Below are 14777 nucleotides of genomic sequence, written 5' to 3'. Positions count from 1 at the left end.
GGTCTACAGAAATTACTATCAAACGGGCTTATAATTTTGACTTTTCTTACTTTATTTTCTAACATGCATCAGAAAACTATGAATGGCAGCAGTGGAAGAAGTAAAGCATCATAAGAATACAGAGCAGAGCTTGGTTACTGTCCCTACCAGTGGCTGTAACTCTCCTGATGAGTGGGACCATTTGATGCAGTGTAGACATTACAGAACTGGTTCCCAAGGCAGGATTTGAGGGGAAAATAGTAGAAGAAATGTAAGTTGAGATGTGGAGAGAATTTTTCTGCAAAGTCTAAAATTCCGGTAGAAAGCAGCCAAATACTGTAGTTTCAAAACAGGCAGCAGCAGAGGAGAGGAAACTGAGGCAAACATGAGAGATGGGAGAAAGCAGAAATTAAATAGCAACCATTCAAAGGCACATGAGTGGGGAGAGAAAGGACCTTCAGACTAAAGTACCAAAAAGTAGGGTGGGCTGTTGTGATCATAGGCAGGAGGTTCATTGCTGGTAGGGGGACTGGGAAAATGCTGTCCTTCAGCCCTCCTCTTCCCATCCTCATTCTAGCCTGGGAACACAGCAAAACAGTCTGAACCTCTAGGCCAGTGACTCATTTCATTGCACACAGCAATGTTGGTCATTTGCTGGAAAGACTTGTCCTCCTGGATCTCCACATCTATCTGGAGTGGGGATTTGCATCCATATTACAGAACGCGACACGAAAGAATCTTGTACATCTCTGGAGCTGATGTCAAATAGCTGATTTCATCACTGTTAGGTACACACAGAAACTAGCTGTTCCATCAATAGGGAGCAGCTTTTCTTCCTGGACACTTTGGCTTCTTTCCCTGTCTGCAGTGACACATTTGCACATGCTGGAATTCATTATACTGCTTGTGGGTTTTGATGTAGTTTGGCAAATAGATAATTGCAATCCAGCGTTTGTGCCCATTTGTTCAGAATCACTGTCTCACCAACAATGCACAGTAAGGGCTTGCAAAAACTAAGGAAGTGGGTAAAACAGGCTTTTATTTCCAAGTTTTTCTGTCTGGATGCAAGGAGTCTAAGTACATCCAACTCCACTCAGTTGTGAATTCTGGTTCCGACAACACCCTAGTCCTGTCTGCAGGACATGTTCCACGCTTTCCTCTTCTTCAGTGGCTAGTCCCAGTGTACCATCACAGTGAACCAGAGACTTCACAGCCCATGACAGGCAGAAGCTCACTCTCCTTGCCATCAGAAAGGTAGTGATAGACTTTTCAGTCACACAAATCTCCTTTCATTGATAAGAGCTCATTTTAATTCCCACTGATCTGATGCATAACCTAAGCACTTCCTGCAGCCCAGGCTAGTCCAGACAGAATGATATTTCCCCATGCTTTAAATGAGTTCGCCTGGAAGAGCTCATAATAAGGAAAAATACACTGAGTTGCATTCACTGAGAGCCTTCAGCCGCTCTTTCTTCAAATTATTTCATCAAAACTAATGAAAAGTTGATCCAATTTCTCCTAGCTTCACCTCACTTCACTTCATCCCTGAATAGTACTAAATCATTAGCAGAAATTGGTTTAAGCATTAATATTTCTGGAGGGAAAAACTGTTTTGCAGTGCTGTCACATTGTATTTGTGGGGGTAAGCATGAATGATGTGTGAGTGCCTGTCACAGGACTGCATTCCTGGCTCCTCCTCCAGATCTCTGAGGTCCCGTCCCCTCCTCACTCACCCAGTACAGGACTTCATAGTCACCACATACTCCATAATGTTAATCCAAGAAAAAGCTTCTTTCTGCCCACAATCATGTTTCCCTATACACTCAGCAAGGGATGGTTGTTGGGGCCCAAAGCAAGACACAAAATCCCAAAGATTTGAGCATAACAACATAACACCATCAACTTCTCTCCTGTCTTGCACTGTCAGAGTTCCCAGTTCTGCAGCCCTGAGGAAAAATATGGAGTAATAGCTCTCTTGGGCTTAGATTTGGGAGTAGGCAGCTGTGTTTGGTATTGTCAATAGAGCTTTGGCTGTCAGAGCAGTCACGAAATGGTTGTTTCTAAAACGCAAGAACCAATGTTCCGAGATAAGCCTCATGAAGTGGAATTGTCTGGTTAAATTCTCCTCTATGCACAGGGGAAGCTGATGAGGGGCACTAGCAGAAAATTTTCTGCTTTAAGGCTGTTTTAAGGATGCCATATCGAAATGCTAGTAGCACATACATTTGCAAAAATCACAAGTGCATAACTTGATTTTGTGGACAAATTGTGCAACTGTCTGCATTCTTGCTCAAACAGAGACCTCAATCATATACCTAAGCCCTGCTTTAAATTATTTGCATATGTCTTTAGAGGCAGCCATACCACTGTGATAGGGAATACAAATGATGTTTTTAATTTTTATGGATTCCAGTTTCATTCAAATTTGACTTAGCTGCCTGCTCACATCTCAACAGATATAAATTTTGCTGGCAGGAATAAATGCAGCTTATGTTGTGTGATGTGAATTTGGCTTCTGCTTATTTTTGCTCCTTGATTTAAAAAAAAGAAAACAACTCACAGGGTGATCATTAGACATACATTAGTTATTAGCTCCAGCTTTGAAGTTATCTACAAGGACTCTCAGGTACATAACAAACCTTTTACTCACATTACAGCTATCTACACAATATTCCTCATTAAAGTGGAGATGTAATACAGCTTTATTCAGGATGCCTTTTCTCTTTTCCTGGACAGCTGAGGAGCTGGGAGAGGCATGGAAAGGTGGGTGACTGATGCTGGTAGTCTCCTTGTGCTAAATGCTACCATAGGGAGGTAAGTTCAGCAGACCTGGCAGAGGAAGGCAGTGGAGACAAGGATGGTCTGCGCTCCGTCCCTCAGTGCATGGACTATGTGAGACTGGTCTGGGTGGGTGAGGGAAACCGAGAGCCCACCTGCAGGTCTCTGAGCCTGATCCTATTCTAGCCCTAGGAAGGAAGAGAGGGTCTCCTTCCCTAGACAGAACGGGATTGCTGGTCAGGGGAGGACATCTATTCTGACTTTGTGAGCTTGAAGGAGACAAAAGCTTTTGTCCATGTAAGGACTTCTCCTTTCAGCCCTTTTAAAGGGTGAATGCCCAATAACAGGAGGAAACAGATGATGGCAGAAGAGTAGAAGGAAGATCCAATCCTTAATGTGATTCTTGGTTTTCCTTCCCTGGAAAGCTCCTACAGCTGGGAAGTGAGTCATACACTCATGTACTGCACTTCCATTTACACTCTCATGCCTTTTTTAAGGATGCTATGTGTCACCACTCTGCAGTAGTGGAGCCCCAATCACTTAGTCAAACCCAAGCCTGTGTGTTTCTGGTTCATAAGCAAGATTCCTAAAAGCTGGGGAATTGACACTCATTAAGATGACTAGTCCCTAAAATAAGGTGGTGAAAACAGGTTTACCACTCAGCCCTGGGTGTATTAGCTCAAGGAACTATTAAAATGTATTTACTATTGCTGAATCCCTCTGAGAAAATTAGGTTATCACTTCATACAGATTAATCAATTACTTCGCTTCAACCTACACATGTCAGATTTCATTTCATCCTCATATACTTTACATCAGTGATTATTTGAGGAAGGAAAGTACCAAAGATAACAGAAGAAGTGCATGTTGCTGTGTGCAATGAAATTTTATACTGAATACCACAATATTATTATCATGAAACTGAAAGATCAGTATTAGATTGCCTTCCTTGTTTATACAAAAACTTAAATATAAATCCATTTAAAATTTAGTACAAAAGTACTGGGAAAGGAAAGCAGAAAAAAAGAAAGCAAAATTTCTACAAGATTTTCTAAATGGTGCTAAATCTCTAAATGATATTTGTCTGAATCATGGTCAGTCAATATCCCAGCAGATGGTGCCTGACAATTTCAATCCTGTTATGAACAGTATCACCAAAACCATTCAGTCTTCTGTATTGTGCAAAATCTAGCACACAGAGATAATTGCTGCCAAATCCTCAGTTATCATCTCACTTCTGTCACATGTGTTATTTTTGAGACCACAGGGCAGAAATTAGTAACAGAAGTTCATGGTCTTCCTGTACTGTGAAACAAAGTAATTTTATTGAATGTTTGCCCACAGTAAAGGACCATAATGATTCTGAAAGCAACACCATAAATAACAGAGAGGTGGCAAAATAGTGTCAAGAGGCTTTCATTTTAGCCCAAAGTAGATCAATGTACTTAGAACTTTAATATTGATCAAAAGATAAGATGAGACATCATCAGATTTCACTGATTTTAGCAGGTCGGAAGAGTAGAGCATTCAAATTATTAGCTGGATAAAAGAGGGACACTTTGTAACACTGCAAACCACAGGAAAGTAGATACTGATCATCACATTAGCACTGAACTAGTTTTCCTGAGCCACAATGTGAGCAAGCTGCTCACATCTCCAAGGAATGCTGTCTCCTCATATAGCTGAGGAAGACTCAGGCATATTTCTAGTTATCTTATTGCTAACAAGAGGTTAAAGAGATCCTGCTAACATTGTACATCACTGAGCACCTTGAATCTGGAAGTAGATAATTAGCAGCTGATAATTGAATGGAGATTCCTGAGCAGTGCCTAGAAGTTCTCTAGGAGGGAGGCTCAGCTTACAGGTCATCCTGTCAATCACTTTTACCCTAAAATAAAGAACCAGACTAAATAACCATGTGGAATGGGCATAATGGCACTGATTTAATAAACTGCAATATTTCACAAAAAAGCTACTAAATATATTTACAGAACTCTATGAGATGGGAGATATTGTAGCACTTTCTTAATACTGAAAATCCTTTCATACACACTTGTTCAGAAAAGGACATTCAAAGGTAAATGAAGGTTCCCTAAGACACGCCTCTTCATTGTTGGAAATCTAGTGTCATCAATATACTCTAAGAAAACAAAATGAGAAATTATTAAACCTTCAATTAAGCACTATCAGATATATTATAATTATATAAAAGCAATACTATGCAAGATGAATTGTTAAACTGCTGAGAGAAACAGTGGATAAAAGAAAATTATTTAATATAGAGTATTATGAAATTACAGATGTTTCAGTCAAGAGTAATATGCCATGTATGGTAGGGATGGTCAGATGCTTTCCTGTCACTGGTAAGTGCTGTTTTCACTTTCATATTACACACCTGAGGTAATGCCAACAGAGCACAGAGGCCCTTAAAATGACTACAGACCACTTTGCAAGAGGGTTTGTAGCCCCCATAAGACAGGATGACACACCGCATTCTAGCTAGACTCTTTTTGCTTTTTAAAGCTGCTCTGATTTATCTCTGCAGTTTGCAGAGAAAATTCAGCAGACAGAAAGCCCTCAGGCTAAAAAAAAAATACTTTCTCCCATCAAATTCCATTTAACTTTGTTTGAGTTATAAACTGTTAAAAACCACAAGATCCCCAGTAAAGCTTGAAAACCTCAACAAAACTTATTTCCAGCAAAGTGACAAAAGAAGTTTAAAAAGAGGGAGAGAAGAGGATGTACTGGTTTATTGCACTGCCAAGGAGCACCAATGGGTCCTGGGAGACACCAGACCATGGGAGCCTGCATCAGGTCTGGTTGCTCTGGTCACACCTCTGGCCAACAGCTGGCACAGCAGCTGGAGCACTGCACCATGGTGCCAGCAAGGCTAAGTTCTACATGACAACCTGCTCCTGAGGAGGTAAAGGTTAAGGTTACAAAGATTTCTTTCGAGTTTTTTCTTAAAAAAAAAAGCTAAATTTATAACCACCTGAATAATCTTGGTTCTCTAATTAATTCTCCACATCCATCATGATATAGTCTACTTTTATTCCTCTGTGCTATTTTTTCCCTTGTTGTGATCCAATTCATCCCACGTAGTGTAATGATATTCCTTGCAGAGGGGAAAGAATAGTGATAGCACATGCAGCCATGACGTGATTATTCCTGCATTTGCTGTGGCCTTGTAATGCAATGCTGATCAGGCCTTTTCCCCCCACCACAACATAAAAGAAATATTGGTGAACCATTATGCATTTGGTGAATTTTCTTTTATAATTTCTGAGCATTTTCCCCTAACTTCCTGTTTTTGATGTGTCACAGAGTGTTTTGTTTAATTTAGTTTTGTGTATAAACTTCCCTACAGTCAGAACTATTGTGTCATTTAATCAATGCCCCTAGCATCATAAAAATTTTATTACATTTTTCTCACTACTAGCATACTTTAAAATGTTGCAGCTATCTTAAGTGATGAGCTAAAAGAACTTTTATTGTGAGATTACTTCCTCTTTAAGATGTTACTGATGGAAATTTTTGCCTGACAAAAATTGTTTCTTTAAAATTTTTTTCCTAATTCACATTTCTGCCTTATAACTCTATGCCTTTGCTTCTATGAACCTTCACCAGGTTCACTGCTTTATAGCACTCAAAACTTGGCAGGCAGTAAAGTTTTCAGTTAATCAGCATATACACAAATTAAAGCTTTAATTTAAGTTTAAAGCTTTTAATTTAGCTCCTCAAATATTTTCTCCCAACTACCAGGCATTTTGACAGTGATGTTGCAGGGGCTCAGACACTGCTAAGTTCTAATGAAAATTAATCTGAGTACATAATTTAGCTTCAGAGCATTCAAAAATTAGAATTCAACTACAACTGAGTAAGACTGCAACCTGCAAGCATTGTTAGAAAAGTAAAGGCAGATAGAAGATTATTACAGGCAATTTTAAGATAGCTAGTGAGCCCTTATTTTAAGAGATTTTTTAACCCTTTCCTTTCTTGTATTACTGAAAGGAAGATGAATCAATCATGAAACCTGGCCAGAGCAACAGAGAGGCGTGCAGCTCTTAGATAAGCAGTGGTTTCAGCATAGAATTCAGAATCATAAAATGTGTTTTTAAATGAAAATTTAAAAAAAGGCTGCCGAGTCCCCCTCATTGGAGATATTCAAGAACCATTTGTATGCAATCCTGGCTAACATCCTTTGGGATAAGCAGGGAGGTTGGACCAGGTGACCCACTGCGGTCCCTTCCCACCTGACCCACTCTGTGGACATAACCACAGGACCTCCAAAAAGGAAATATCTGTTGTTCTAATACAGCTCTGAAATGCACACTTGAAATTAAGAAATCACAGACAAGGCTTCATGTTTGAACCTTCAGAGAAACTTTAGTCCATTGTATGGCATTTATAAGCAAAACATCCCTTCACTTACAGGTCAGGCAGATTGCACACAAGTGAGAAACTCCAAAAAAGACAGCTGCCCTACATGGATTTCAGATATTTTACTGCAAAGGTTTAGTACACAGGGTGTGCACAGAAGAGCTTTGAAGCTGGCAATAAGCCCTTTTACTTGTAGAAGTGAAAGGTCTTTGGCAGATGTCTTACCAGAAACTCGATATTTCTGTACAATTTCTTCAGCTTATGAGGACAGAAGGACTCCAGCCCCATCAAGCTCAGTACACTGAGTGACAGCCTGTCCTTGGTTGATGAGGAAGCTGGAGCCAGGAGAAGTGATGGGCTCGCTTCACATTCAAACTCCAGGCAAAGCATTTTAGAGACAGCTGGGGTGGAAGATGACATGAAGAAGAAAAATTTGAAAATTGCCTCACAATTTTGCTGTCAAATCAAAAAAACCCATCAAAAAGTTAGGAAGAGCTGAGGGAATTATAACTCCAAGGGGACTTTGTACAACTGGAGTGGAACTGTCTGTTCCTGAAGATGGCTCCCATTCCTCCAAACCACACAGTTTGTCTGAGGGGAGGGCCTGTGGACAGAATCTCAAATGTCAGTTTAAATCTACAGAGGACACTTAAAACCAAAGGATGTAGCACATCCTTATAAATTGTTTACAAAAATTATTCTACCTGCCATAGCAATGCAAAAAGCAAAGAACTGCAGCGGAATTCATATCACACATGCAACATTTCTTATCTGATGAGTTCTTTACGCACAATGTTCACCAAAAGTAGAGTTAACTACTGTCTCTATCACAAAAAGTATTTATTATCCCCACATACTGTGGACTGATTATATCAAAGCAGGAATCTGCACATTGATTGCACATTGATTTAGAAGCAGTTGGTGACACTGCTTTGTCATGTGGCTGATGACACAGTAGAGATCGTGATAACAGCATTTTATCAATTAATCAAGATATAGTCCTTAAGCTGAATCAGAGGAATGAGCATTCCTGGAATTAGTATAGAAGTGACTTGGCACGGTTCAGTTGAGAAAGCAATAGCTCCCATAAGACATAATGTACTTAACAGAAGCACATTTTCTTAATTGCTTGTAGGCATGTACATGATGATAATAAATTCCTAACACGAGGCAAAAGAAAACTTTTGAAACACGTAGCCAAAGAAAAGAAAACTACCACCACAGATCTCTACCACATATTGCACACAATTTTTTGAAAGCAAGTCACTCTAATTTGGCAACAGAATGACTAATATTATTCCAAGTTTTCCATAAAATGTTGTATTTTCATAAGAGAACAATTTCAGGCATCCTTCACAAAATACTAACTTGCCATTCAACTGTGAAAGATTTTAAAGCCAATGTAGAAAATGGCAAACCTTATTCTATGGCCACTGATGATGCAAACCAGGGATGTACAAAAATGTTTATGATAAAGTGTTTGTAACTGCATGATCAACATGGGAATATTCCATGATGTTCAGAACACCCACAGAACAGAAAGAAATGCTTGAAAATGTGAAAAGTGTGCACTGCACTCCACTAGCTTCAATTTGGCCATAAATCATCTGTGACAACATTATGACTCTACTGCTAATGATGACTTTGGGATACACCTTTCTGCCCACAGATAAATGGAGAAGGATAACAAATGGCTTCTTGCCAATTGCCTTCATCTATACAACATAGCAATGCATTCAAAAGATAAATCAACAGATGCAATTTGGACTGTAGCAAGGATTTTGACTTTTTTTCCTGGAATTCCAAGTTTCAAAACTACTGGACATCCTAAATTTGGTCAGTCTGAAGCAGTGAGGTAGGGTAGCCTGCACTGTGGATCTTCACATGTCTTGTGATGGACAAAATTCAAAAATGGTTTTCTGTTAAATGGAGTTCCTACAGAATGGTGGGAATTTCTGCCTTGAAACTTTTAAGTTATTTAAAAATAGTACATTTTGGGAAGAAGCAGACATATTTTTGATGGCTTTTGTTTCTCTCAAAAACTGAACAGTTCTTACAACCCATCCAAAATTAGAATACGCCATATGTGATGAAGTTTATGAACTCATAGAAAAGTAAAATATAATAGAAAAAACATTAGGTTTGCTGGTCAAGAATGCCATTCCTATTTAAAAGCATGATATGACAAAGCAGGTGGAAGTGAAACATTATCTAGAGACATAAAATCTATATAAATTTCTATTTTAATTGAGGAAAGACAAGATATCATTTAATCTATTCACTTCCTTAAAAAAATACAATTACTTTTTAAGGAAGACATAAAGATTCCTGAAAGGTTGAAACCTGACAAAAAGCTAGATCATAAAAATATATACATGTAAAAAAAATTGTGTACTGAACAAATCAGTAAGAGATTTATAAATATTTCAGGAATTTTACATTAGAAAATAGATAATATTCAACCCTAAAATCTTGTTTCAGTTTATTAAAACATATGGGTTAAGAACCACTTTATTATGTCCAGCTTAAGCTACACCCAGATTAGTTCTTCCAGTTTTGAGGGGATTGTTTCAGTGAGCTAGTTTCTTTCTAGTTCTTAGATATCCATTCCATAAAGCTGTCTGCTCTACTCTGTTCTTCATTTTTGCCATCACTAAGATATTTTCTCAAGCAGAAACATTGTCTGTAGATTCAACAACTTTTTAAAGAAATCCCATTTATTTATATCTCTCTGTAATGTATCCATGTTAGCTTTTCATTGCATATGGGGAAAACGAGGAACTTTTGTGTTGACAGATTCCATGCAATGTACTGACATTAATGGAATGTGAAACATGTGGTCATAAAAGCAAACTAAATGAAGATGGCTCTTAACATGTGTGTTTATTTTGCTAGCACATGGTTTGAGAAAATGCACATTAATTTCAAATGGCTGTGCAAAAAATCATCTGGTTTTGTGCAATAAGTTTTAATCCTTGTTGACGGGTATTGAGATTTACATTTGCCAGTAACACTATGGTATAATTCCTTTTAACACTGTAATGGACACACAGCTGCAGCAAGGAGAGGAAAAAGAATAAAGGAGTGGCTTTTGTTGCAGAAAATAAGAAAAAAACACCAAATAGGATAGTTCTAGTTTTCTCCACTCCCACTGCTTGCTTTTCCTTTCATACATGTTAGCATACTTCTTGTATATAAAGATAGATGTATATGTTTCTTGAAATAAAAAATAAATAAATGAAAGAACCTGAACTTGGAGTTCAAATTTTAGTTCCTCCAAAGCTGTTCACAAACTCCACTGACAGAAAAGCTCCATCTCTGACTGCCCGGGACAGAGCCCAGCACTGTGTGCCAGGTGCAGGGAGCATGGTCACATTGGTGTGGGGAGGCTTTTCTGCCTCCCTCTCTGCAGATGCCACAGGACTCCGGCAAAAGGGTCAAGAACCGGCACTCCCTGTAGTCATCCTTTAGGCGAGACTTAACTTGGTGGCAGACCCATGGCAACAGATTTTCCATCATGCCTTTTATGCAGCAAAACAGCTCTGGTACTAAACCTCTTCTTACAACTGGGCTTAACTTTGTGAGATCTCTGACAGGGAGCAAAATCATCCTCCTTGACAGAGAAAGATTCCCAAGGAGAATTTGAGTACATGCATGGAGAGAAGTGATTAGAACTCATATTTCAAAGCTCTCTACATAAGGAGTGAAGGATTCTCTTTGCATGTTTTTTTCCCCTCACTGCAGAAAAAGGAAATGTGAAATACACTCCCAAAGCCTGACAGTAACTACGGTTTGAAGTTATTCAGGTTTACAGAGGGGCAGGTAGCAAATCTGTGACTTCAAGCTAAGGCCAAGTTCTGTCCAGTGTTTTCCTGTGCAGCTATGATTTGGAAAAACAACACCTCCCAGAACTTGCAATGCAGGTTGTTGTTCCTTGTGCATGCTCACTGAGATTAATTTGAACAGAAAGAGTTGTTCAATCTAAAGGTTTCCAGGTAGTTGTACCCCAAACTTATTCCGTTATAATTTAAGGAGTTCTGCTCAGCTGAAGAATTAATAGGCAGGGTGAAGGAAGACAGTCAGGGGAGTGATGGTGTAGGTTAAGAGCTTGAAGCAGCTGTGAGAAGCCCAGTTAGCACCCAACAACAGAAAAATACTATACTTAAAGCCACACTCAAAAGAAAAATGAAGAGTACTTGCAACAGTGTGATTTACCATTCTCTAACCAAGACAAAAGAAAATAAAAAAATTAATATAAAAGTTGGCAGAGGAAAAGCAACTGCTGAGGTAAGCACTCCCAGACTCAAAGGAAAAACTAGAAAAATGGTAAAAGTGGTCAGGGCAAGGAAACTGTGACACCTGGACCAGAAAGCTGAATGCACACACAGCCTGTCTGTGGCTTGGTACTCGTGTATCCCTCGGCACTCCATGCACAGCAAATACCCACTGCTCCCAACAGACAAGTCAGGTGATATTATTATCACTGCTTAGTTTTGCGCAATGTTTTTTTTGTTCCCAGAAAGTTTCTCAATTAGATCTGTACTATCTTTACCTTCACTACCAACTGTTTGATTACTTGCTGTCTGGGTTTATCCCTTCTACCATAGCCATGACAGTGAAGCAAAGAAAAAAGGGTGAGGGACCAGAAGAGGAACAGCTTAGGTGAGGGCAGAGTTTCTTTCTAAAAGGAAAAGTTGTAGGTGAGAAAATAGTAATTGTAGGACAGTGTTCAGTCAGTGGAGAGAAGTTTTAAGTGCAAATTAAAGCTCAGAGGAAAGTGTAACTCTGAAAGTGGGGTTGATGCCAATTAAATAGAAATGCAGCCTGAAACTCTGCAGAAGAAACAACGGCTCCACAGCTCTGTCACTAAAGTCTGTTTCCTTCACTAGAAGATGCCCTTCTCATTAAAAAAGCCACACTGCCTTGTTCTCATCTCAAAATAACTCAAAATTTTCTTCCTTTGGTTATGACTGTTCTGTCCTTTGTCATGGCAGGAAACCGAGTTAAACTGAGTCACTGTTGTAATTTTCTGGAGTCAATTTGAGGTTCATGCAAGTACATCAGGGAGAAATATATAGAGCTCCATGGGGTATTAGCATGGACTCTGTGAGTAATATCCCCTCTTCTCCACATCTATCCCAAAATAGTACCAGAAACAAGCCCAGAACACTACCAGTACTTACTACTGTTGAACTTATAACTTCGATTTCTGAAGTAATTTACACATGATTGAAATGCTGGTAACAGCTCCAAAATCCAGCCTCCAAAATTATCTCTGCCACTTTTGACCATATGTGTCCGAAATATCACTTGTTTTCTTCTATGCAAATTATGATTAGGAGACTCAGTGAGCCCTATATTTTTTTTTACTTACTCCACAGTTATTTCCCTCTCTTTGCTACTTTACAGCTCTTACTATTTCATGTGGCACGAATCTCCATTCCCTGTCAAAGGATTTTGTTATAGCTTTGCCTTATAAGACCCTGACTGGAGATTGCACCAGGATATACAGCCAGGTAGAACCAGGGATCAGCTAGTAAACAGACCACTTGTTGGTCTGTTTACCACTCTGTCACCATCTCTGTTAACAAAGGAAGGACAATACAGAAAAAAAACCCCAAAAAACTGGGAGGTTATAGTAGGTTAGAAACTGACTATGAATAAAGAGCATGCTGCTGCAAGAACCTTCAATCCAATTGTGTGATGTACAAACAGAGGCTTCATAAGTGGCAAAGGATGAAATTTTTCTGTTCCACACAGTACTGCTGAGAACCTGTCTGGAGTACAAATTTGTAAAAATATAATGAAGATCACAGAAGAAAGTAACAATGTTTCTGAGAGCTTTAGAAAACAGACTGATAAGAAATTGTTTTCAAGAATTTTGTTGCTTCTATCTAGAAGAGAGAGACATAAAGAAAAAGAGAAATAGAGGTCAAATGTTTTCCACATCTTCCAAAATAAACAGTTTTCATAAAGGACTGCAATCAATGGTTTCATTTTGCACTGGGCATGGAATGGAAGGTTCTTTGCCACAGAAGAGAAATAATCAAATATAAGAGAAAAACACCTTCCAAAGGTAGTGATATGGTAAAACATGGGTACTAGGAATATATGGCACTTCCAAAGCAGTGCCAAGAACATGCACTTAATCTTCCCCACAGAAGGAAGGTGGATAAATGGACTTCTTCAAGACCCTTACAGGATTAATATTTTCTTTAGTTTGTGCACAACATAAATTCTACATGCCAAACTTTCAGAGTATCCCACCAAGCTGCCCCCACAGCCAATTCAAAAATGTTGCTGTCATCACCAGAAGTTCCTAGATAAATTTCATTCATCAAATATCTGTGGGTATTAGATGCCAACTAGACAGCTGTCCCAGTAAAGTCCTCCCTTTCATGGTTCCTGTTCTTTTGCTGGTAATGTTTCGTGCTAGTCTAATACATATTGCATATAATCACATTTTTCTCCTCATTTCCGCTTATAGAAATTTGCTGTCTTCACAGAACTCAAGCACCTTTTGCTTTATTTTATACTGTATATAATATAAATATATTATCTCTATAAACCATATGTTAAGCTGACTTTTACAATGGAACATCTGCCTTGGATTTGGTGGGATGGTTCAAAGAGCTCTCAAGAGCACTTACTCTAAAATCACTGGAGCAGGTTTGCATTCCTCTGACAGAGCCCCAGTAAATGTTCAGCAAGCACATACCTACTCATGATGTGATATGAACCAGGTGTTAAGAGGAAAACAGGATGGACATTTGAATGGGGAGGTGTTGTTTCAGTGACTGATACTGAAAAGGAATTATTTTTAAGCAGGAGGTGTTGATTGCTGCTTTAGTCCCAGTCTAGATTTTAACAAAATTGTGTCACATGCACAGTGTTTTGATGCCTTAGCTTTCTGACTGAAAAGAAGATTAAATGAAAAAAATGTGTCATGTACTCCTAAGGATTTATCCTGTAAAACTGTGGACCCAAGCTCAGATCTGTAGTCACCATCTCAGATGATGTACAGTCATGTACAGATCTCAGCTGAGATCTCTAGTCATCATCTTAAACCCCTTATCACCTATAGTGTTCACACACAAATTATATTCCCTCCAATCTCATAAATTCCAATTAGCTTTAACTCTGATGCCTTACAGTTTCTGATTAAGCAGATCATAGTATCTCACTTTGCTGCAGAATCCCTCAAGAAGGAAAGTAGAGCATTTGAATGATAGTCTGATATAACGTTAATAACCTACAAGCATTATGTTCAGAGCTGATATCCTTAATTAAGAAAATTACAGTTGTCCCACTTGAAAGCTCCTAAGAAATAATAGGACAGATAAAAGTAAAACACTTACAAAATGAAAGCAGCTCTTTAGCAATGTAGTTTTGATAAGTACCCTTAAGAAAAATTCATATCACAAATGTATTTTGTACTAGTGTAGTTCACCATAGAGAAATTCAGGAGTTGGCATCTGAATTACACACTGACCGGTTTTAACTGGAAAAGTACTGAAGGGTTTACTGCATTGCTGGTATGACATGTTGCCTGCAACCTGGGGAACCCACTTTTCCTTGAGTTATTGTTTAGTCTTCCTTTATCTAATGCTGCCTTTAAAGGTACAAAAGCCAGCTGCTTC

This window comes from Geospiza fortis, unplaced genomic scaffold (assembly GCF_000277835.1).
Source record: "Geospiza fortis unplaced genomic scaffold, GeoFor_1.0 scaffold194, whole genome shotgun sequence".
Taxonomy (NCBI): Eukaryota; Metazoa; Chordata; class Aves; order Passeriformes; family Thraupidae; genus Geospiza; species Geospiza fortis.
Note: the sequence above shows the minus strand (reverse complement) of the source record.